The sequence below is a fragment of the Bos grunniens genome, chromosome 4 (genome assembly GCF_055505025.1).
Source record: "Bos grunniens cultivar Pamir isolate PY7600 chromosome 4, Bosgru_T2T1.0, whole genome shotgun sequence".
In the NCBI taxonomy this organism is placed as follows: Eukaryota; Metazoa; Chordata; class Mammalia; order Artiodactyla; family Bovidae; genus Bos; species Bos grunniens.
In genome coordinates, this window is record NC_141168.1 from 61,866,296 (window position 1) to 61,892,590 (window position 26,295).

Here is a 26,295-nt window from a genome sequence, read left to right on the forward strand (position 1 = left end):
AATGAATGAGAAAACAAAGGGTTGCTTTGTTTCTTTATCTGCTTTTGTTTAACAATTAAGATTTTTCAGAAAATGTACCTGATACCAAAATTTTAATCAGGTCTTTTTGAAGTAGGACTAATGAACTGAAATGCAAATCTACATATACACGCACACACTCACTCACAAACACACACACACACAGATACACAAATCCATGGTGTTAATTCTAATTAACATAACCATTATTCTATCTTTTAGGGTTATTATCAAGGCTATCCTAAACTTATAGATAAATAAAGGCAAGTAGAGACTCTGGGAGATCTCCTAGTAAACTGCTTCTGTCTTACTTCAAAAGGTCCTAATAGTATCCTTTAGTGAAACTTAGGACAATATATTTTGCACTTTTAAGACTTTTTAATGTCTACTCCAAGAAATCAGAGTTAAAATTGTTTAGGCCCATTTCACATGGGCATAGCATTCTATATACTGCTACCTCTATATGTTTTAACCCTTACCTCCAAATTCCTCCCTCCATCTGATTACTAAAAATAGTGATTTAAATAGCCTTCTAATAGAACTGTAATTGCATCATTGGGTCATACCATTTAGAACTACGGTCATCATTTCTCCAAGTGAATACCTGATTCCAGTCACTATTACAGTAATTTTTATAAAATAAATATATAATTATTTAAATTAAAATTTAAATCATTTAATTATTTAATACCTAAATAACCAAATCTGAGAAGGCAATGGCACCCCACTCCAGTACTCTTGCCTGGAAAATCCCATGGATGGAGGAGCCTGGTAGGCTGCAGTCCATGGGGTCACTAAGAGTCGGATACGACTGAGCGACTTCACTTTCACTTTTCACTGTCCTGCATTTGAGAAGGAAATGGCAACCCACTCTGGTGCTCTTGCCTGGAGAATCCCAAGGACGGGAGAGCCTGGTGGGCTGCCGTCTATGGGGTTGCACAGAGTCAGACACGACTGAAGTGACTTAGCAGCAGCAAATAACCAAATTGCCTAGAAAACAAATATTTGTCTTCTTTATGTAAATGGAAAAATCAAATATTCAAAAAGCTAACTTACTCATGGCAACACAGTATAGAACAGAGGAGTAAGAGCCATATGTCAAATCCAGAACTCCCCAAGCAAACTCTCCAAAACTGAAACTAGGCAACCGTTTCATAGGAAAAAAGTTAAGGATAGATCTCTATTTTTTAAAAAGCACATATGTCTCTAACGCATTAATCACATTTTTGATATACTGGAACCTTTAAAATATATCAGAAGTGATTTCCCAAGAACAAATATAGACTATTATTTTTTAAAGTATCTGAAGTAAATAACAGATAATGTAATATTTCAGATTAAAATTAGGATAAAGGGTGATGGAGAAAGTTTCGTATGCTTGATTTGATTTATAATGAGGATAGTGGCAATTTCAAATGAGACTGGGAATGTTGGAGGAAACATCTTAGGTATTTGGAAGAAATTGAGAATAATTATTAAAGAATGTGGAGAAAACTAAAAGGCTGCTTTTAAAAACTAAAAACATTAAATGGTTATATTTTGGTAAGAGGGACAGGGCAATGATACTTTGTTAAGAAACAGGTACATAGTGCAGAATGAGCAGATTCCAAAAGCAAGGGAAAGAGAGTAGTGGAATAGCTAACATATGACAGAAGCTGCAATAGCTGAGTTTGTTGCCACACTTGAATGTAGTCATGTATACTTCTGAAGCTTCAGCAGAAAAAAAGGGCAGAAACTTGTAAGCAAACAGAATGTTTAAATTCAAAGGCTGATTCCTGTCCAGACAGAACCTGTAAATCCACTACTATATCCCTCAGTCCCAAGCTGACTAGTTATAAAACAGGTATAAATTGCTGCTAAATATTCCCCCTAAAATTCATAATGAACCTCTAGGCACCTGGAGAAAAGGTTACCACAGCATACTGCAATACACAGAGTTGATGAATACTTAACATGACAGGAAAAATAGTAATGATGACTATTCTAAACACTTATATACATCAAGATTTTAACAGAGCTCTGTAAACTATACTGCCATTTCAAGAGGAATGTGACACGGAAAATCCTCATATTAAAATTCAAGGCATTTAGCAGCAATTATCTAATGGATTTTCACTTCCCTGGATTTAGTCCAGATTTCTTATTTCTAAATGAGACGTGTATAGCATGATTTCTCTTTAGCAGCTTGGGTGAAGTAGAAGCCCCTGCTGTTCTGCTTCTTTGCATAGAGCTTTGGGAAAAGCATTTCACAGGATGATACAGAAGAGAAGGTGAAAGTGTGCATGATATCACTAGTCACCTGAGTTGTACTTTATGCATTCGCTGTGCTAAATAATACGGGGATAGAATAATATCACTGGGCTTTCCTCGTGGCTCAGATGGCAAAGAATCTGCCTGCAAAAGCAAGAGACTCAGGTTCAATCCTTGGGTGGGCAAGATCCCCTGGAGATCCACTTCAACATTCTTGCCTGGAAAATTTCATGGACAGAGGAGCCTGGCAGGCTGCAGTCCAAGGAATCACAAAGAGTTAGACGTGACGGAGTGAATCATATCACTAAAATTCTTATAAAAGGCCCTCACTCTGCATATGTACTGGCAGCATTTCAAGATAAATTAACTGCCCCTCTTTTTTTATTCTTAAGTAGAAAGTCTACAAATTGAAATTTGTATCGATGTGGTATATAAACCATACATTCAATTCCATGGAGATTTTTTTCCTTATTAATACTAGAAGCCTTCCATGGTGACTAAATAATTTGGTTTTCTATTTTTAAGAGAAATAGAAAATAGAAAAACCATAAACTCTTATTAGCCCTGTCTCTTGGTAAGAGAAAGATGAAGCTTTAAATTTAAGAACTTTCTTAGTTTAGATTCTGGGGAAAACAGAGCTGGAAGGGATAACGAATGCTCTGACACTTTATTTGGAAAGTGTAACCCAGGGCAGCAAGAGTGAGGAAAAGGGGAAATGAGATAAAGGAAGATATGAAGCAATATGTAGTTATATACTACTAGGCTGCCTACTGCTTTACAAAGAGCCATAGAGAGGGGCGGAGCAGGTCACCCAGCCAAGACATGCACTTGGCCTCAAGAGTCACCCATGAAAGAGGAAAGAAACGCATTGTATCTTCTCAGTTCTCCCATTCTCGTTTCCCACTGGTTGAAGTTGCACTGTTGGGAAGTAATTCCCCTGTACATCCATGTTACAGCATCAGGCCCTTTTAGCTACCATTTCAGATGTCAGATATCATGTTCTATGATGTGTCTGTTCATCCAAATCCAAAAAAAAAACAGTGGAAGCTAATAGCATCTCAGGGCATGTGATGGGCCACTGTGCTGTATGGGGACACCTAAGGAAAGTAGGAGTCAGACCCGACTGAGCGACTTCACTTTCACTTTCCACTTTCCTGCATTGGAGAAAGAAATGGCAACCCACTCCAGTGTTCTTGCCTGGAGAATCCCAGGGACAGGGGAGCCTGGTGGGCTGCCGTCTATGGGGTCACACAAAGTCGGACACGACTGAAGTGACTTAGCAGCAGTAGCAGCAAGGAAAGTAGCCAAGCCCTCCGAGGGGAATGACTGGTGAGCACCACATGGTGGAGACTTCTCAGCCCAATGGAGTTGGTTAGGCACTTGAAGCAGAGCAAGGAGCTCAGGAGATACCGAGGAATTTCAGAAAAGGCATACAATTTGAGTCTGATACAAATTACAAACACACAAAAAAATTCACTGATAATAATGAGGATTTATATATGACAGATAATAAGTAAAACAAAGTTCAGTATTACTGCTTTTTAAGGATTTGTTGAATAAATGAGAACAGCCAGCAGACACAAGGAAAACTGCTTCCTGAATTAGCAAAGAAAATAGGAGGTGATTTGCTAACTCTTGTTTTGATTTGGAGAAGTGACTGGTTTGAGGTGTTACATTCATTTTCTCTTTTCGAGTAGAGGTGTTTGATTGAAATGTTTACTGTAAGGAATCATAAGAAAGGACAGAAGGTAATTTCCACCTCATGGAAAACGATAGTTATAAGTAATGCAACTATAGCACAACTGGATTCTGCTTGATAGACAGGGGAAATAAAAAGTGGATAGTCATCAGAGAAAACCTGTTATAAAAATTCTTTCATTTTTATCACTCAACAAAACTGTTCTGAAATTAAAAAACAAAACAAAACAAACCTGCCAGGTTCAGTTCAGTTCAGTTCAGTCGCTCAGTCGTGTCCGACTCTTTGCGACCCCATGAATTGCAGCACCCCAGGCCTCCCTGTCCATCACCAACTCCCGGAGTTCACTCAGACTCACGTCCATTGAGACAGTGATGCCATCCAGCCATCTCATCCTCTGCCGTCCCCTTCTCCTCCTGCCCCCAATCCCTCCCAGCATCAGAGTCTTTTCCAATGAGTCAACTCTTCGCATGAGGTGGCCAAAGTACTGGAGTTTCAGCTTTAGCATCAGTCCTTCCAATGAACACCCAGGACTGATCTCCTTTAGAATGGATTGGTTGGATCTCCTTGCAGTCCAAGGGACTCTCAAGAGTCTTCTCCAATACCACAGTTCAAAAGCATCAATTTTTCTGTGCTCAGCTTTCTTTACAGTCCAACTCTCACATCCATACATGGGTTAAATACTTCATAAAATTCTTTTAAGTTTTGGAACTGTGTTGGAATTTTACTTCCACATATGTTAGTTTTGTTTTCTCTAGTTGTTTATTTCTCTAAAGATAGAGATAGAAAATTTTATAAGGACCCTCATTTGGCTGGCTCCTATGTTGAATAAAAAATATTAAGCACGTTTAAAACATGTATTTATAATTCTAGTAGAATATTTTGGAGGTAGGCAAAATAACTCTCAGAAAGTAGATAATATATTATTAGGGGTTCTGCCTAACATACACGAAAGCCTCATTATTCAGACTCCATATTTTTGAATACACTAACTCACTAAATTTGTAATTCCAAAAGCAATGCTCAGAGCAATTTCATGGACATTCACTGATGCAACCAGTGAAAAACTTGAACTGAAGGATGTATATGTTTCCAGCTGAGGTCAAACAAGGCAACATCCTGCCTTCTTGTTTCAGCCCATTTTGCAAACAAGTATCCTTCTCACAATCTATTTAGTGCCCTATTTTCCACATTGTTATGTGCATTTTGTTGGTGAGTTCACTGTTTTAAATGGGCCTGAAGCAAATTGCTAATCTACCTCTACTGTGACATGCCCAAAGGAGAAACTAAGCATAAGCATCCAGGCATGATTATAGTGTTACTGGTCTTGAGTTTAATTTTAATAAATCAGCAACATTATTAAATAAGGTGCCTTTAAACAGAAACACACATAAAGTATGTTTATGTATTGATCAGTTGAAGAATATGTTGCAACCAGAGGCTCACAGTGACTTAACTCTGAATTTCATCTATGAGCAATGATTCAGTATTTGATAACTCAGTATTTCTTGCTGACGTAATAGAACAAAACTCTAGTTAAAAAAACTCTGTATTTGAGAAAAAGAAATAATTGAAAATCTATTAATATTATTCCAAACTCTATTTGAAAACTTGATTTGGGGTGAGTTCTGACAGTGACAGATTGCAGAAGAGTAGAGAGTTGAACTTTCTGTCAATTCCTTTCTTCCTTTGATCTCTTCCTTACAAAGAGTTCATAAGTTAATCAGCAAAGAATACTTAAGATAATTACAGGGTAAAGAAGATCCAATTAATGGCATTCTTCTCAAATTCAAAACTGATTTTGAGAGGTAAATACAGGCATCAGATAAATGGAATTCCAAAAGTAAGCTTTATTTCTGACAAAAGTTACATGAAAGGACATGTATCAGATGCTCAGCTAATTGGGTTTTCTAATTCTGAACTCCCAGATTTAGACGCACTCATCCATCCAGGCAGAGGGAATGCTAACAAACTTCACAGACCCCTTAGACAGGGCCAGTCTCTTCTGCAAATTTATAGGCTAAAAGAGCTTCCCTGGTGGCTCAGAAAGTACAGAATCCGACTGCAATGCAAGAGACTCGGGTTTGATCCCTGCATCAGGAAGATCCCTTAGAGAAGGAAATGACAACCCACGCCAGCATTCCTGCCTGGAGAATTTCATAGACAGAGGAGCCTGGCAGGCTACAGTCCATGGAATCGCAAAAAGCTATATACACAACTGGGCAACTAACACTTTCACTTCACATTCAAAAGTCAGAGGAAGGCTGAGCTAAAAAAGAATGATCATTTAGAACTTTAAGTGTTTTAAAGAGAAGTCACAAATCCATCTAGACAAATCAGTTTAACAGACTAGCTGGAAGTATTGAAGAATGAAGAATTCCTCCATATTATAAAAATTAATATTACTATAGTCTAAAAATGCACTGGGCAATGTGAGAATGCATGGTGCAGTGTCAGTAACTGTCATCTAAACTAGATGAGGTTTCAGCAATCCAAACTGTCTAGAAATGCATTGTACAAGGAATTGATTCTGTCTCAACTACTATTTTAAGGTTGCAACGTTAAAAAAAAAAAAAAAAGTACAGTTGAGCACTCATGGATTTTTAAGCCACAGCAACCCACTCCAGTATTCTTGCCTGGAGAATCCCATGGATGGAGGAGCTTGGTGGGCTACAGTCCACGGGTTGCAAAGAGTCAGACATGACTGAGCGACTTCACTTTCACTTTCTATAATTACTGCCTCCAATAGTTTAAGGCTAAATTTTAACTAGTACTTCACAAATGTAATAATTAATTAATTGACTATGGCTTTATGAATGAATCAGATAAATGCCTTTTATATGAGTATATATAATTTCACTCCTACTTTTTTTTAAGTGCTCCAGCCATGCCCTGGTGTGGGACTTCCTAAACCCAGCCTTCCAGCTTCCGTGGTGGCTCAGTGGTGAAGAATCTGCCTGCAATGTAGAGAGGCAGGTTTTTTCCCTGGGTCAGGAAGATACCCTGGAGGAGGGCATGGCTACCCACTCCAGTATTCTTGCCTGGGAAATCCCATGGACAGAGAAGCTTCCACAGTCCCAGAGGTTGTAAAGAGTTGGATACGGCTGAAATGATTGAGCACAGCACAAGCCCAGCTTTCAACAAGTTGCTGATTTACATTACCTTATATCTAAATTAGATTTCTGTAGAGCCTTTTTTCCGACTTCTGTTTGCAATATCTCATATTAAGTTAAATATTAAATATATTTTGGTTTACAATGGAATATTCTGTGAAGCAGACATAATTCTGTAACAATAATCCAGAACTGGTTAGAATATTTTTGTTTACCAAGTAATCTTCAGGAGGACAATAAAGTAATTGAGCTAAAGTAATTAAGCACGTACTCCTTTAACTCTATCTAAAAAGAATAATAAGGCAATAAAACACAAGCCTTCTCCTGTGATACAACAGATTTGAGAAAAGAGGACCACAATGTATTTGGAGAGCAAAAGGAGCAGGAGATTCTAGACACAGAGTGGAGCTGCTGGATTTCAATTGACTTCCACCATGTGGATATGACATACAGTTCACCTATATCTTTAATATGATAGCCAACATCACAGAGACTATGGGATATTATCCTCCTCTGGGTCCAGGGGTGGGAGAATTGGGAAATTAGTAGTAATTTCTATGCCTCTTTATTATCTTAAATTAATAATTTTAGCACTTTTCAAATAATGCAAAAGTATTATAGCATTTTTACTCCATATACATGATTTCTGCCTTATTGATGTTCTCACCATATACTAAATGTGTATTGTAAAATCAGAGAAGACCTTACACTGTTATTATTTTAAATACCCAGCTCTCATTTAAAGTTAACCCCATACTCACTTTTCCTGTTTCTCTTTCATTTCTGTTTCTCTTATTACATTTCTGGGTGCCTGGCAAGGCCAATTTTCTTGACTGATCCCTTTAATATAATCAACTTTTCTGATTACATATTCTTTAAGTGTTGCTCTGTGTGAAAATAGAATTCAAGTTGAATGATATTTAAGTGCTTTATAAATTCGTGATTCCACTGTCTTCTAGTTCGTGTTGTTTATGTTAAATAGTCTTTCATTAGCCTTATTTTATTTTCTTGAAAGTACTATGTCACTTTTTCTCAGGCTGCTTTAAAAATTTTCTCATGGTCTTCACTGTCATATACTAAACTGCACAGTTTAGACCATACTGTATCTATGGATTTGGTTTATTAGTGTTCAAAGCTTATTTTTCAGTGTTTTATTAAATATTAATTCTGTCAAATTCTGTCTCTTCTGCTTCTAGGCTCTCAACTATACATATATCAGAAATATCTACCCATGTGTCATATGTTATTTGTTTTTGCTTCATATTTTTTTCTTGCTTTCTTCAACCTGGAGACTCTTTATTGACTGAATTTCCTTTTCTCTATTGTTTTCTGTCACATCTAATGTGTTTTGAAGCACTTTAATAAATTTCTTAATAATATTTATTGCATATTTTAGTATTGAATTTCTATCTGATTCATTTTTTAAGAGATTATAGATATTTGGGGAAAATTTCCCATTTTTTTATAACATGTTATCATAGTTCTATTTTCTGAGAGAAAACTTCAACATCTAGATTTCCTTTTTCTTCATTTTATTTTGGTTTTGTATCCTTTGGTCTTGTTTACTGTTAAAGTTGGTAACTTTTTTATTGAATTGGCAATGTCTTATAGGAAAAATATTATAGAGATGATGGTATTATCTTCCTTTAGATAGTACTAACTTTACTCTTAGCAGAGAGATAAAAAAATAAGATCACTTTGATCTAGCTGTGTTGGATTTTAGCCTTTTATTGGGCTGCACTATTTCCAGTTTTCACTATTCTCAATGTTTATTCTTACTCTAAGACTTGGTAGTTACTCTGTGACTCTGTAGTCTAAGATAAAAGCTTGAAGTATTTAGTAAGGCTCCTGTATTTTTGAAAGGTTCTAAAATTCAACCTACATATTACCAACATTGTGAGATCATTTATGTATGGGATCATATTGTTAATTATGTACCTGATGATGTCTACTTTTTTTCTTACAGAGTTCTTTGCACATGTAGTTTTCCTTGCATATGAAAGAAACAACAGACCTTCCAGGGAAAACAGTGAACAGTATTTTGAGCTCATTGCTTTATGGTTTCTTTCCCTTTGAGATTTCAGCCCCTGGACATCCTGGATGCCTTGACTATCTAGAAATCCATGTTCTGTCTCTTCTGCCCATGTTGCTTCAGACCCCAAGCAACATGCTTTTGGATTTATGTTTAGGCCCTGCATTAAGAATTATCATTTCCCTGAGGGAAAAGAATACGTGAATATGAAAATCACTCAGTGTATTTCTCATCTCTCTAGCTGAAAGGAAACCAAACCTCCCTCCAAGTTCTGGAAACCTCAGTCAATCTCTTATGCTTTCAAACATTTCTTTTCTATTGTGTCTCCTGTTGTTCTATTTTACCTTTGTGAAAAACCTCATCTGATACAAACTGTTCTGTCATGGTTAGATGCAGAGGCTATTATTATGATATTTGTATTGTCAAGATTCTCCTAAATAATAATGTAACCGATGGCCTCAGATTTGTTTAATAAATTAATATAATAGGTTAATTTACTCAAAAGTAAAGTTATAAAAGTTAAAAGTCAATCTTAATTTTCATTATTATGATATTATTTGATTTCCCAAATATCTGTAATTAAACTGATGCCTCTGATTTGTATGAGGGATGTAGAAAAAAGAGAGAGAGAGAGACCTAATTTTCACCAAACTAATGTCTATTTCAAAAACAAAGGTCACATATTTTATAATTCCATTTGCTTGAAATATTAACAATAAGTAAATACATAAAGACCGAATGAAAACTGAGGGAAGGGTGAAGTAGGTAGTAAGTGTTTAATGGGTATGACATTTTATCTAGAAATAACACAAACATTTTAATAGATAGATAGATGTGGTAGTTGCATAATATTGTGAATGTACTTAATGCCACTGAATTGTTCACTTTAAAGTGGTTCATTTCATGTTATGTAAATTTTATCCAAAACACATTTTATATATGGACATATATTAAAGTTGTTACTTCTTTCAAAAAAAAAAGTGAGTTCTTTTAGGAGTAGTAATTATCAATAAATTACACAAATCTGAAAAGGTACATAACCTTAGAACCATAAAGAAAACATAGGAGGAAAATTTTTTAATGCATTTTGTTTGAGGATAAAGGCAAAGACCATCAAGGGCAAAGAACATAAGGAAAGACTTCTTGTGAAGAAAATAACAAAAACAATATTAGCTTGCAGTTGGACCTTGAATTGCTATTGTGGGAAACAAAGAAAAATGATGAATTTAATATCATTCTAAGCCTTCTTACCAGTTATAGCTCACTATAGTAGGACAGTTAAGCTTTCTCATGATCTCCTGGTTAATACACAAAATTTCCAGAAAGAAACAATATGGTATGTATGACCTTATCCATATGTAAAATGTTTTAGTATTAATTAATTAACACAAAATGACTATAGAAAAAGTCATGATTGAAAATATTCAATCAACAACTTCCACCACTTTCATATCCCATTTTCTATCCCCAAATTCTCCTCAGAAACTAACAATTTAGGATTCTCAAATACCTACATTTTATGAATACTAACATGATTTTTATACATATGTGCATGTATGATCACACAGACAATCAGAAAGCAGCAACATTCATTCTTATTTAAGAACTTTCTAAGCACTACACAAATTGACTACTTCACTACTTTTATCCAAGAAAAATTAAGTCAAACTAGAAATTGGCACAGACAACAGATATAACAGTCAATCCATAGATAATATAGGAGAAGACTTGGGTTAACTCCCTAGAGAATTTAAGCAAGATAAATTACAGGCTTCCACAGAATGCATTAGAGGTATGTCAGCCATTGGCAGATGCTTTTAAAATGAAAGTCTTGTTCAAAATGAGGGATTAGTGTGACACTAAAAGGCTGCCAAGTAGCACAACTGTGTCCTGGAATTGCAGCAACTGCCTTCATCTCAAGGGTGGGAGCAGTTGACTTCCTGGAAGATCTGTGGTTTTATCAAAATCAATGTTTGAAAACTATGGAAAGAAAAGAGAACAAGTACAACATATTAATGTTCGCCATATGACAAACCATATGCCAGCTACATTCCTCAAGCCATATTTCCAAGGAACACTGATAGAAGAACTAATGGAGAATCCTGCAATGTATTTTATTTAGGAAAACTCACAGAACCAACATTTTTGGTTAACTGTCACTATGGTTAGGATATTCCAACAAGGCACAGCAATGTGTCTGGTATATTCTACCATACTAAGCATCTAAATATTTTTCACCACAACACCAGGCCTTCCTTATCATGAATTTTAAGCTGTTAAAAGTGAGATTGAAAACTAATGGAAAAGATCACCAGATATCAAGTCATTTTCTTCAAGTCCTCTTTTATTTTAAATTCTCACAGAAGTAATTAAAGAAATAAAATAACAGGAAAAAGTCTGTGTGAGCATTCAAAGCTAAAAAAGGGAACCATTGATTTTTCAAACACTTACAGTATGCTATTAGTTTTTCACTGCTGTGTAAAAACTTAACCACCAACTTAGTGGCTTAAAATAACATCCATTTGGTATCATATTCTCTGTACTCCAAGCCTGGCTTAATGGGAGTCTCTGCTTTGAATCACAAGGCTAAAAATGAGGCATCAGCTCAACTTAGTGGCAGAAGATGAGATGGCTAAATAGCATTACTGACTCAACGGACATGAGTTTGAGCAAACTCCAGGAGACGGTGAAGAACAGGAAAGCCTGGCATGATGCAGTCTGTGGTGGGTCACAAAAAGTTGGACATGTTTAGCAATTGAACAACAATTATATTACATCATTTCAGATCAGTCGCTCAGTCATGTCGACTCTTTGCGACCCCATGAATTACAGCACGCCAGGCCTCCCTGTCCATCATCAACTCCCGGAGTTCACCGAGACTCACCATCTCACTGTCTATCGAGTCAGTGATGCCATCCAGACATCTCATCCTCTGTCGTCCCCTTCTCCTCTTGCCCCCAATCCCTCCCAGCATCAGAGTCTTTTCCAATGAGTCAACTCTTCACATGAGGTGGCCAAAGTACTGGAGTTTCAGCTTTAGCATCATTCCTTCCAAAGAAATCCCAGGGCTGAACTCCTTCAGAATGGACTGGTTGGATCTCCTTGCAGTCCAAGGGACTCTCAAGAGTCTTCTCCAACACCACACTTCAAAAGCATCAATTCTTCGAAGCTCAGCCTTCTTCACAGTCCAACTCTCACATCCATACATGACCACAGGAAAAACCATAGCCTTAACTAGACGAAACTTTGTTGGCAAAGTAATGTCTCTGCTTTTCAATACGCTACCTAGATTGGACATAACTTTCCTTCCAAGGAGTAAGCGTCTTTTAATTTCATGGCGGCAGTCACCATCTGCAGTGATTTTGGAGCCCAGAAAAATAAAGTCTGACACTGTTTCCACTGTTTCCCCATCTATTTGCCATGAAGTGATGGGACCGGATGCCATGATCTTGGTTTTCTGAATGTTGAGCCTTAAGTCAACTTTTTCACTCTCCACTTTCACTTTCATCAAGAGGCTTTTTAGTTCCTCTTCACTTTCTGCCATAAGGGTGGTGTCATCTGCATATCTGAGGTTATTGATATTTCTCCCAGCCATCTTGATTCCAACTTGTGTTTCTTCCAGTCCAGCATTTCTCATGATGTACTCTGCATATAAGTTAAATAAACAGGGTGACAATATACAGCCTTGACGTACTCCTTTTCCTATTTGGAACCAGTCTGTTGTTCCATGTCCAGTTCTAACTGTTGCTTCCTGACCTGTATACAAATTTCTCAAAAGGCAGGTCAGGTGGTCTGGTATTCCCATCTCTTTCAGAATTTTCCACAGTTTATTGTGATCCACACAGTCAAAGGCTTTGGCATAGTCAATAAAGCAGAAATAGATGCTTTTCTGGAACTCTCTTGCTTTTTCCTTGATCCAGCGGATGTTGGCAATTTGATCTCTGGTTCCTCTGCCTTTTCTAAAACCAGCTTGAACATCAGGAAGTTCACTGTTCACATATTGCTGAAGCCTGGCTTGGAGAATTTTGAGCATTACTTATCTAGCGTGTGAGATGAGTGCAATTGTGCTGTAGTTTGAGCATTCTTTGGCATTGCCTTTCTTTGGGATTGGAATGAAAACTGACCTTTTCCAGTCCTGTGGCCACTGCTGAGTTTTCCAAATTTGCTGGCATATTGAGTGCAGCACTTTCACAGCATTATCTTTCAGGATTTGGAATAGCTCAACTGGAATTCCATCACCTCCACTAGCTTTGTTAGTAGTGATGCTTTCTAACACCCACTTGACTTCACATTCCAGGATGTCTGGCTCTAGGTCAGTGATCACACCATTGTGATTATCTGGGTCATGAAGATCTTTTTTGTACAGTTCTTCTGTGTATTCTTGCCACCTCCTCTTTATATCTTCTGCTTCTCTTAGCCTGCCTTAATTCCTTTCTGGAGCTTGTGTTTTTGTTTTCCCAAGTTTATTCAGGTTACACTCTCCTATACCAGATCCTTGACCTTCTTTATAGGAAGTTCACAAATGTTCTCAACATAACTGTCACTTTCATCTATGGGCAAGAAAGTATCTCTTATCTTTAAATTTCTTTTAAAGGGCTTGCCTGATTAGTCAGTGGCAAGCAGGTTAATCTCATTTTCTATTAATTCAGGGTCAACTGACATAGAAGTGATACCCTATCATACACACAGGTCTTGCCCACTTTAAAGGGGAAACAATTTTTATAGGTTGTGTTCACCAAGGCATGGGAATCCTGGAAGGCATCATAGAAGTCTACCAACCATAAGATCTTAATGAAGAGTATAAAGTAAGTAAGAAAATACTTAGGGAAGAATTAACTAATCTTGGATTCATTGTATTTGAAATAGTAGAAAGAAAAAGCAGTGGTACCCAATATAAAATTTAGTTTGGTATGCTGTTGTTGTTCATTCACAGTCGTGTCCTACTCTTTGTGACTCTGTGAACTGCAGCACACCGGGCCCTCCTGTCCCTCACCATCTCCCAAAGTTTTCCAAAGTTCATGTCCATTGCATCAGTGATGCCATCCAGCCATCTCATCCTCTGACGCCCTCCTCTCTTTCTGCCCTCAATCTTTTGCAGCATCAGGGACTTTTCCAATGAGTCAACCATTCACATCAGATGAGCAAAACACTGGAGCTTCAGCTTCAGCATCAGTCCTCCCAAGGGATTCATATGAGACTATTTTAGAGGGCCACTGAAAAGTACACCATGTGAGAGGGCTTAGATCTTGAATAGAGAGAGAGAGGATTCCCAGCAGAGTTCATGGCTTTTCCAAGACACTGGGGTTCCATAAAGAGGGACAGGACTGATGAAGCGAGACTACTTGAATGCAATCTTCTTCCTTTGCCTAAGAACTGTTCACCATCGCCTTTCCCATGATAATTCTAAGAACCTTAGAACTTTATATCTTTATCACTGTTTTCCTTGCTTTAACTTGTGCAATTACTTTTGCAGAGGGATGGATAAAAAGATTTTCCATCTTTGACTCATGTATTCAGTAATACATACTGAAATTGAATGGGAGAATGAGGATGATCGCTTATTAAGGGTAACTTTAAAATTTCTTTGTTTAACATCTCTATATAAATGCTTTATGACTTTAAATTTAGAAAACAAAATTCATTTTCATTCTGTCTTTTAAATTTGTCTGGCCTTTGAACAAGCTAAGATCAAATTTGCTATTTTAACTATCTAAATAAATAAACAGAATATTGGATCTCATATACATGCATGTATTATTAGGGCTTACTTTGAGAGAGAATTAAGATTTATAAGTATATCTTTTTAAATTAAAACCCTTCAATTATTTCCATTGGAGAGAAAACAAGAAGTATTTTTTTTCTATCATCTTATAAATCTCCTTTCAGATAGCAACTATTTCAATTGATAATCATTTGTTTGGTTTAAAAATACTCCTGCATAAAATTAATAGAATAATCTTCTATTGTTTACATCATCATATTACAGAAACAGGACTATACTTTGGGATTATTAAAAATAATCTACTTGACATTTCTTGTTTGCTATAAGAAAATTTAACATTCACATAACCATAAGCTCTTCAAGTGAAGGCTCTAGTATTTTGGTCATCTGATGTGAACAATCAACTCAATGGAAAAGTCCCTGATGCTGGGAAAGATTGAAGGCAGAAGGAGAAGAGCATGTCAGAGAATGAGATGGATGGATGGCATCACCAATGCAATGTACACAGACTTGGGCCAGGGAGGCCTGGTTGCTACAGTCCATGGAGTTGCCAAGAGTCAGACACGGCTGGGCAACTGAACAGCAACAGCAAAGAAGGCGCTGAAACAAAAGTGAGTACATACGTGGAAATCATCCACACCTAACTTGTCTGAAGAAAAGGTCTTCAGGTACAATAAATTACTCAAAATCAATACAATACCTTAAAAAATATCTATTCCATCTTATTCTACAAGACTTAGATTTTCTATTCCCACTTGGATCTGGTTTGGGGTAATCTGGCCCAGTGGATATTCAGATGAGTCAGGAGCAACCTAGCTTTCCACTAGTCTAGAATTTGGTCTTAGCGTTTAAGAGCTTTGATAAGCAAAAAGAAAATAAGAATAACTAGAAACACTAGAAGTCAGCATAATTCCAGTCTCTAAAGTAGTGACAGAAGTGTGTATTCTGAGCCTACAAGCAAAATTTTGCCAAAGTTCCCCACCCTCTGGCTCCAGTTAATCCTGCTAATACCATGGAGAAAAGAGGAGTAGGGGTGGGAGTGGGCTGGATGCTCAAATACTTTGGATCTTCCTGCAGGAGTTGTGCCATGAATGGCCCTCTCATGAAATAACTTATCCTATAGTGATTTGATTGTACTTTGTGGAATGACAATTCTGTAAGACAGAGATAGGGTCCCAGGCAATAATTCCTTTAATCCTCAAAGGTTATCTGATGTCCTTCAGAGATGCCACTGAAAGATCATCAGTAATAATCAAATTGGAAAGATTACTCTTGACTTTATAGGAAGGATCTATTTCATTTCCATTTCATTTTCTAAACAAGAATCTATAAGACTTAGAAAAGTCAACTCTTCTGAAGGATTAGATTCTTTTTGTGGTTCTTTATTGAACTCATTTTCAAAAGGCTGTTTGATTTCTCAGCCACAGTTTCTGTGTGTTTGTTTGTACGTGAAATGATTCATCAACTGCCATGTGCCCCTCAGATAAATTTAAAAACTGTTCCTCACAACAGCCAAGCCTTATTTTTAACAGAAATAATTGAAAAGGCACCAGGGTCTTCTTGAGAGCTCTGACTGTGCCATTGCAAGAACACCATTTCCTGAATCAAGTCAATAAGACAGCACCATGAGAAATAGGTTCCGAGCGACATAATTTTTCAGGGGAACAAGCAGATACCAGATAATATTTGGAGTATATTTTGTGATCTTCAAAAAACAAGAAGAACTATATAAAATGTCCTTCTCAACCAAATCCAGTTGTTTACCAGCAACATTTTAGGGCTCCATCTGATTGTTCATGATTCCAATTATTATAGGAAAATAGGTCATGTCCTGCTTATTGAAATTCCTTGTTTTATTATATAGTGACAACATTATATATTCTGTTGCTGTTTAGTCACTAAGCTGGGTCTCACCCTGAGAGCCCACGAACGTGTAAGCCCACCAGGCTCCTCTGTCCATGGCATTTCCCAGGCAAGAATACTGGAGTGGGTTGTCATTCCCTTCTTCAGGGGATCTTCCTGACCCAGATATCAAACCTGCATCTCTTGCATTGGCAAGCCGATTCTTTACCACTGAGCCACCTAGGAAGCCCTTATCTATTCTGACCAATCTGCAATTAACCCATGATGATCTGTGGGGATATGATAATTATCACCATACGAGAACTAGGTTTCAAAAAGCATTGCTATTACTTTTAAAAATCCGTGTGTGTGCTTTTGTGACTCCTTTATTTCAGCTATTCAAGCAGGAAGCATATACTCTAAACCTGATAAGGGGAATGAGTTTATTTGAATGAAAATGTGATATTTTGTAACAAGCAAAGCAAGAAAATGAGTATGCTCTTACATATTTAGCTATGTGAAGCAAAATGCACTCCTGAGAAAACTGGTAATGGGGACAGGCACAAGCAAAATACGGGTAGTATAATTCCAAAGCTACAGCTTGAATAGCAATTAATTTTATTGACTCGTGCATAAAAGTATGTAGCTCTTGATTTATTGAAGATCGTGCCTTGAACATTTGTTTTGTCACTTTAATTCTTCATTTCTTTTGCTTTGCCTGTACCTTACTTCTCTCCCTTTATCCTCCCCCCACCATTTAATTCACTGTAAAGTCTTATTACTAGGAGAGAAGATTGTAAAATGAAAGTGGTATTGGCGAGAGTGAAAATAGGATGATTTTTCTTTCCTTAGGCTGAGTTGTGACTTCGAGGGGCAGAGTAGGAAAACTTAGGAATACCTTGTCTTAGATTCCTAACAAAATTGCTTTGGAACATTTTCTAAGACCAATTCATTAACAGGAACAGAGCTTATTCAGAAAGATTTTGCTACCCATAGCCCATATTCTTTAAAAAAAATACAAATGAAATGATCTGTCAGACTCTGCAGTCTGTTTTCTTACCAGATAAAACTGTTAAACTATAGAGTTTCCTTTTGTCATTAACCTGTTTTTGCACAAACAACCTTAGTAAAATGGTTTACTGAGGACATCAAAGTTATAACATGTCCTTCGGAGTTGTAAAAATAAAAATATCCCAACTACCTTATAGTAATCGCCTCTGAAATTATACTATTTGATCCTGTTAAAATTGTTGCAAATGGGACAAATACACATTTTATTTTAAAAAGCATTTTGCATTTTATTTTGTTTTCTTTAATTGATGAATTTTGAGCATGTAATCCCTTATAATGATGCTATGTATATTCTATCATTTCCAAATTGTTCGTGTCTGTTTATATAGAAATAAGATATAAAGTGGATGACAAAAAGCAAATTGAAAAGACTGAAAGTAACTTCTTGGATATGTAAACAGATAGCTGCATTAGTTTCTGACCATCACAATGATAAATGGTGTTCTTCTTTCAAAGGCTTTAGGTCAAACCAACAAAATCCTGTTTGCTCCATTTCTTCTTACACTTTGGCTTGTTTCTCATAAATTCGATGCCATATTATTATTGAAGAAAAATTAAATAATTCCCTAGAATCTAAAGTAGCCAAGTTATAAATTGTTTTGTGTCATCAGTTTTCCAGGACTCCTAAAAGTAAGTGTATTTTTGATATATCCATTTTATCAGTTTTATATATATATATATGTTAACTTTTTGTTGGTAATTCTTTTTACTATAGCAATAGGAAAATCGATTCTCTCTCTCTTTTTTTACCAAGTTAAATATCTGCCTTTGCTATTTTTCAAAAAAATGTGTTTAAACTCAAGTTCTTAATAATTTTTTAGTAATTGTAAATACTGTAGTATTTACAATTTATATACAATTATATAGTTGTAAATACTATAGTATTTACAGATGGTAATAAAACAACCAATATATGAATATTTCAGGTAGTATACAGGCATACCTTGTCTTATTGTACATTGCTTTACTATACTTCACAGATACTGAGATTTTTTACAAAGTTTCTGGCACCTCTATTTTAAGGAACTCTACTCACACCATATTTCCAACAGCATTTGCTCACTTTGTGTCTCTGTGTCATGTTTTGGTAATTCTAACCCTAACTCTCACTTTAAGTCAAAAGCTAAAAATGATTAAGCTTAGTGAGGAGGGCATGTCAAAAGCTGAGATAGGCTGAAAACTAGGCCTCTCTCACACCAGTTAGCCAAGTTGTGACTGCAAAGGAAATTTTCTTTAAGGCAATTAAAAGTGCTAATCCAGTTACTACATAAACAATGAGAAAGCAAAACAGCCTGTGTGGATCAACCAGTCAGAACATTGTCAAAGCCTGATCCAGAGCAAGGCTTTAATTCCTCTTCAGTCCTACCAAGGCTGCAAAAGATGAGGAAGCTGCAGAGAAAAATCTGAAGCTAGCGAAGTTTGATTCATGAGGTTGAAAGAAAGAAGCTGTTTTTGTAACACTAAAGTGCAAGGTGAAGCAGCAAGTGCTTATACACAACCTACAGCAAGTCATCCAGAAGATCTAACCAAGATAATGAATGAAGGTGGCTAGACTAAGTCAAAGATTTACAGGGAAAAGGAAATAGCCTTAAGCTGGAAGAAGATGCCATCTAAGACTTTTATAGCAAGAGAGAAGTCAATACCTGTTTTTGAAGCTTCAACGGAGAAGTTGACACTCCAGTTTGGGGCTAATGCAGCTAATGACTTTTAGTTGAAGCTAAAGTCCATTCACGATTCCTGAAAACTCTAGGATGTCTAAGAATTATGCTAAGTCTATACTTCCTATGCTCTATCTGTGCTCTATAAATGAAACAACAACAAAGCCTGGAAGACACAAGCACATCTGTTTACAATATGGTTTCCTGAATATTTTAGGCCAACTGTTTACTGCTCAGGAAAAAAAAAAAAAATTCCTCTCAAAATATCACTGCTCATTGATAACACAACTGGTCACCCAATAACTCTGATGGACATATACAAGGAGACTTACATTATTTTCATACCTGTCAACACAACATCCATTCTGCAGCCTGTGGATCAGGGAATCATTTTTACTTTTAAGTTTTATTTATTATTTAATAAATACATTTTGTAAGGCTATAGCTGCTACAGATAGTGATTCCTTTGATGGATCTGGCAAAATAAACTGAAAACCTTCTGGAAAGGATTCACCATTTCAGATACCGTTAAGAACATTCGTGATTTACTGGAAGAGATCAAAATATTAACATTAACAGGAACTTGGAAGAAGGTGAAATCAATACTCATGGTTCAATGCTTGAACCCTTTGAAGGGTTCAAGACTTCAAGGAGGAAGTAACTGCAGATGTGGTGGGGAAAGCAAGAGAACTAGAATTAGAAGTGGAACCTGAAGATGTGACTGGGTTGATATAATCTTATGATAAAACTAACAGATGAGAGGGCACTTTTTATGAATGAGCAAAAAAAAAAAATGATTTCTTTAGATGGAATCTACTTCTGGTGAAGATGCTGTGAATATTGCTGAGATGACAACAAAGGATTAAGAATATTATATAAAGTTAGTTAATAAAGTAGAAGCAGAGTTTGAAATGACTGACTCCAATTTTAAAAGAAGTTCTACTTTGGGTAAAATGCTATTAGCATTACAGGCTACAGAGAAACCATTCATGAACGGAAGAGTCTATTGATGCCACAAACTTCCCTGTTATCTTGTTTTAAGAACTTGCTCCCATCAACCCCAACTTTCAGCAACCACCATCCTGATCAGTCAGAAGCCAGCAAAAAGATAACTCACTGAAGGTTTAGATGATGGCACTTTTTAGCAATAAGGTATCTTTTTAAATTAAGGTAGGTACATTGTTCTATAGACATAATGCCATTGTATACTTAATAGACTACAGTATAGTATAAACACAAATTTTATATGTACCAGAAAACCAAAAATTTGTGTGACTTACTTTATTTTAATATTCCCTTTATTGCAGTGGTCTGGAACCAGATCTGTTAAAGATATGTCTGTAGGACATATATCTAAATATGACCTATATCTGTATGATATGTATCTCATTTGAACACCATAACAACCACACAGGGTAAGTACATACAAATTATTATTAAACCATTTGATAGATAAGAAAAAGTGAGATAATAAGAGGTAAATGTTATTTTTCCTAAGGTCACTTAGCTGATAAATATCAGAAAAAGAACACATATGTAGATATTCAGAATCTAACTTTCAGTATGCACCAGTTTCTGATAGGATTTGCAAATATAAAGATGAATGAGGCCTGTCTTGTCCTCTCCAGGAGCTCACAATCTGTTGGTATATTATTAATTATGCTTAGTGTGGGGAAATGGTAGAAGCATTTAATTCTGTTTGACCTAGTCTGAAAGAATTATTGAAAACTACCATCCTGAACTGAGTCTTTAAGGACAACAGGAGTTTTCCAGGTAAAATCTATAGGAATGGGATAGGAATATTCTTTCCCAAATGATAAAACAACATGGGGCAGGAAGGACAGTAGACCCAATTTCAGAAAGACAGAAGAGGCATGAGACAGTAAATGTAAGTGGGTGAGCTGGAGAGTTAGGGCAATTGAGGAATTTGAATGAAAGGGTTTTTATCTGGTATTACAAGTAACTATTAAAGGTTTTTTTTTTTAATTTTATTTAACTTTACAATATTGTATTAGTTTTGCCATATATCAAAATGAATCTGCCACAGGTATACATGTGTTCCCCATCCTGAACCCTCCTCCCTCCTCCCTCCCCATATCATCCCTCTGGGTCGTCCCAGTGCACCAGCCCCAAGCATCCAGTATCGTGCATCGAACCTGGACTGGCAACTCGTTTCATACATGATATTATACATATTTCAATGCCATTCTCCCAAATCATCCCACCCTCTCCCTCAAAGGGTTTTAAGAAAGTAAGATTGACAATGTATTTTTTTCCAACAGATTTCTAGTAAGTCTGAATATATCAGGAAACGAGCCTAAGGGTAGGAGGTCTAGTTTGTATGTGTATTCAGTTGCTCAGTTGTGTCCATCTCTTTGTGACCCTTTGGATTGTAGCCCACTAGGCTTCTCTGTCTGTGATGTTTTTCTGGCAATAATACTGGAGTGGGTTGCCATTTCCTTCTCCAGGGGATCTGATTCTCAAGACAGGGGTCAAACATGTGTCTCCTACAATGCAGGTTCAGTTAGTTGTCTATAAAAATTACCCAATAAGAGATGCTAAAGGCCTGGACTAGGATAATAGGAGTAAGACTAGACAGGAAAAGAGGTTTCAACAAGTGGGTAACAGTTTACAAATGACTGGATTTGGGAATGAGTGACATGGAGGATTCCAGGTTGACCGAGTGAATGGAAGACAATGGGATCCCTAACTGAATGAAGAAACACAGGAAAAGCCAGTTTTAGAAGAGGAAATGTGCTTAATTTGGGACAGAATTAGTGATATTAAACATGTTCTTAGGAATTTAGACTTCAGAACAGCAGGTGGAAAACAGGGTACTATATTAATTTGGAAGTCAACTAAATATTTGTGACTGTTGAACATGAGAGTAAATTATATCTTTTCAACAATTTCATGAGAGGAGAAATGAGTAGAAAACATAAATATGAAGAACACTAAGAATTAAAGATCAAGGTAAAAAAAAAATCAGAGAACATGATGAATAAATGGCACAGTATCAGTAGAGTTTTGAGACAAAAGGGATGGTCAACAGCTTCAGATATAGACAGTTTTAGTAACTGATGATGATATTTGGATTTGGCAAAGGTTAGACCATTTTTTGGTAAAAAAAATCATCTTCAGAAGTGTGTTCCTCCTTTGAATCTTCTGGGGATATTATTCTTTTCCCTCATACTACAGAACCGTGATTGTTTTTCTTGCTTTATTAATTCTTCAATGAGGTATGGAGAGTGACATCAGTCAGATGAGGGAATCCTCACTGACCACTATGGTCTTGGCATTTTCCACTGTCAGTCTGAATCCCTGAATAGGAATATAATGCTAAACAAACAGCCTCTGACTGTGGAATTCTTAAACCAAGCCAGTAAGTCACATGCAGTCTGTACTTTGGTTCTGTATGAACAAAGGACTGCATATCCCAAAACACTGCTCCACTGACTCCACACAACCCCACTCTTGACCTTTTGCTTGTTGACAACGTTCTCCCTGGGTTGACTTTCTCTCCTAGGAGATACTGTCATTGTACTAACACTTATTTATGGTCTTGGTGGTTTGTGCAGTGAATATATACACTGCTCTTTTTAATTGCCTGGCACCTAGATCCCTTCTTTAAAATGGGGAATTTCTCACCTTTTGAATCCTGGTGAGAGGAAGAGCTCAGGACTTCTACTGAAGTTGACTGTTTCAGCTATTTGCTCTCCCAGTGTTCAGATGACTTGCCCATTTTCTCTCAGATCCATTTCCTCCCGTTCTCTGCTCAGCTAGCTCTGTGTCACAAGAAATTACAATGAACTTCAGGAGAGGTTAGGACAATGGAAGGCAATGATGGATATTTGGAACATGGAAGGCATGGAGAAGCTAGGCAGGGTAATTGTGTCTCTCTCATTCTATTTCAGGCAGCGTCTCCACCACATCTCACCCATAACTCAACCTCCTGGGGAGATTTATCCCTCAGAGTCTCAACTTTATCCAGGCAGTCTTTCATTTATTTTTAGTTTCAATCAAATCTCCCTCTCTTCTGGGCTCTGGTAACACCCATTTTTCCTCTAGCCCTAGTTACTAGCTTCTTTTTGTTCCTTAATCTTGAGATGGACTCACTGTCTTCTATTTGGCTACTCAACTCTTCCAACCCTGCATTACAGACCCACTATGTTTGTAAGAAAAGTTTCTGTTACCATGATAAAGCAAAAACTAGACAGAGAGCCCTCACTGGCTGTTATTAATACACGTGTTTCCGTGTAATGTTAGCGATGGTGTCCACTGCCCCATTTCATTATTTTCAGGGGTACAAGCTGCACTGTCCAGTGCTTAAAGGTAATAGAAGCAGTTTGGAATTCTGGTTAGGAGCATTATTATCTCCTCATGTAAGTTTCAAAGCCTCCTAGGAAATACTATACAAGAAACTTCTAGTACATGCTTTGTCTAAGACAAGAGAATTCATTTTTCTTGCTTGTCACTAAGAACACTGACTAATATGCATTGAATCCTAGGCGTTACAGTCTGAAAACCAATATAGAATAAGAAAATGTAGGCAACTCCCTGGTGGCCCAGCAGTTAGGAGTCCAAGCTTCCACACAAGGAGTCCAGGTTCATTGGGGAACTAAGATTATGAAAGCTGTATGGGGTGTCCAAAATAACCAAAAATGTGAGAGAAATAGTTGTAAAAAAATGAGCCTTATTCTGACCAATCTGACAGTTCCAATGCAATTCCACCTGATAACATCCTTGAGTTTCAAACTTAGGGACAGCAATTTGGGATGTTCTAGGTCAGAAGATAGAGCATGTAAAGTACAGAGTTTTCTATAAATCTCTCCAGACACCAACTTAGTTCTTCTCTTTAGTTTGTAGCACTGCTGCCCAAATTAGATTCATGTATCTACATTCAGGGGTATTTCAACAGAAACTTAGATGATTTGGCATGGCTCATTAGCCAAAATGTCATCACAGTGCCCAGTCCCTGTAAACCATGCTACAATTGTTTATTTGCTCTCTCTGATGGGACAATGAGCTCCTCAGTGACAAACACTGGGTCACTATGCTCCATATTCTAACCTAGCAGAGAACAGGAAAGATACTCAACAGATATTTACTGAACAAATGAATGGATTCTGGAAAACCAGACTGAGAAAATAAAACTGCTCTATTTTGAATCTGAAAATACTATCACAGAATTGAGAACACTGTGTTTGGAGAGAGTACACAAAGTTATTTAGTTCAGCTATTCTCCAGACTCCTCCAGGCTTTCTCCTTCGTATTTCTTTATATTATCCCTCTTGTGATCGTTCGGTAAAGTGTCATCTCTGGAAAATCTCCTTGTAAACCAACAGTTATTTCTTCCTTTGTGGTACAATATCACTTTGTGTTTATGTTGATGATAAGAATTGTTGTAACACATTGGGTAATTTGTCTAATTGCCTGTATCCTCCAGTTCAGTTCAGTTCAGTCGCTCAGTCATGTCCGACTCTTTGCGACCCCATGAATCGCAGCATGCCAGGCCTCCCTGTCCATCACCAAATGCCAGAGTTCACCCAGACTCACGTCCATCGAGTCAGTGATGCCATCCAGCCATCTCATCCTCTGTCGTCCCCTTCTCCTCCTGCCCTCAATCCCTCCCAGCATCAGTCTTTTCCAATGAGTCAACTCTTCGCATGAGGTGGCCAAAGTACTGGAGTTTCAGCTTTAGCATCAATCCTTCCAAAGAAATCCCAGGGCTGATCTCCTTCAGAATGGACTGGTTGGATCTCCTTGCAGTCTAAGGGACTCTCAAGAGTCTTCTCCAACACCACAGTGCAAAAGCATCAATTCTTTGGTGCTCAGCCTTCTTCACAGTCCAACTCTCACATCCATACATGACCACAGGAAAAACCATAGCCTGACTAGACGAACCTTTGTTGGCAAAGTAATGTCTCTGCTTTTGAATATGGTATCTAGGTTGGTCATAACTTTCCTTCCAAGGAGTAAGAGTCTTTTAATTTCATGGCTGCAGTCACCATCTGCAGTGATTTTGGAGCCCCCAAAAATAAAGTCTGACATTGTTTCCATTGTTTCCCCATCCATTTGCCATGAAGTGATGGGACCGGATGCCATGATCTTCATTTTCTGAATGTTGAGCTTTAAGCCAACTTTTTCACTCTCCACTTTCACTTTCATCAAGAGGCTTTTGAGTTCCTCTTCACTTTCTGCCATAAGGGTGGTGTCATCTGCATATCTGAGATTATTGATATTTCTCCCGGCAATCTTGATTCCAGCTTGTGCTTCTTCCAGCCCAGCGTTTCTCATGATGTACTCTGCATATAAGTTACATAAGCAGGGTAACAATATACAACCATGACATACTCCTTTTCCTATTTGGAACCAGTCTGTTGTTCCATGTCCAGTTCTAACTGTTGCTTCCTGACCTGCATACAGATTTCTCAAGAGGCAGATCAGGTGGTTTGGTATTCCCATTTCTTTCCGAATTTTCCACAGTTTACTGTGATCCACCCAGTCAAAGGCTTTGGTATAGTCAATAAAGCAGAAATAGATGTTTTTTCTGGAACTCTCTTGCTCTTTCCATGATCCAGTGGATGTTGGCAATTTGATCTCTGGTTCCTAAGCCTTTTCTAAAACCAGCTTGAACATCAGGAAGTTCACAGTTCACATATTGCTGAAGCCTGGCTTGGAGAATTTTGAGTATTATTTACTAGCGTGTGAAATGAGTGCAATTGTGTGGTAGTTTGAGCATTCTTTGGCATTGCCTTTCTTTGGGATTGGAATGAAAACTGACCTTTTCCAGTCCTGTGGCCACTGCTGAGTTTTCCAAATTTGCTGGCATATTGAGTGCAGCACTTTCACCACATCATCTTTCAGGATTTGGAATAGTTCAACAGGAATTC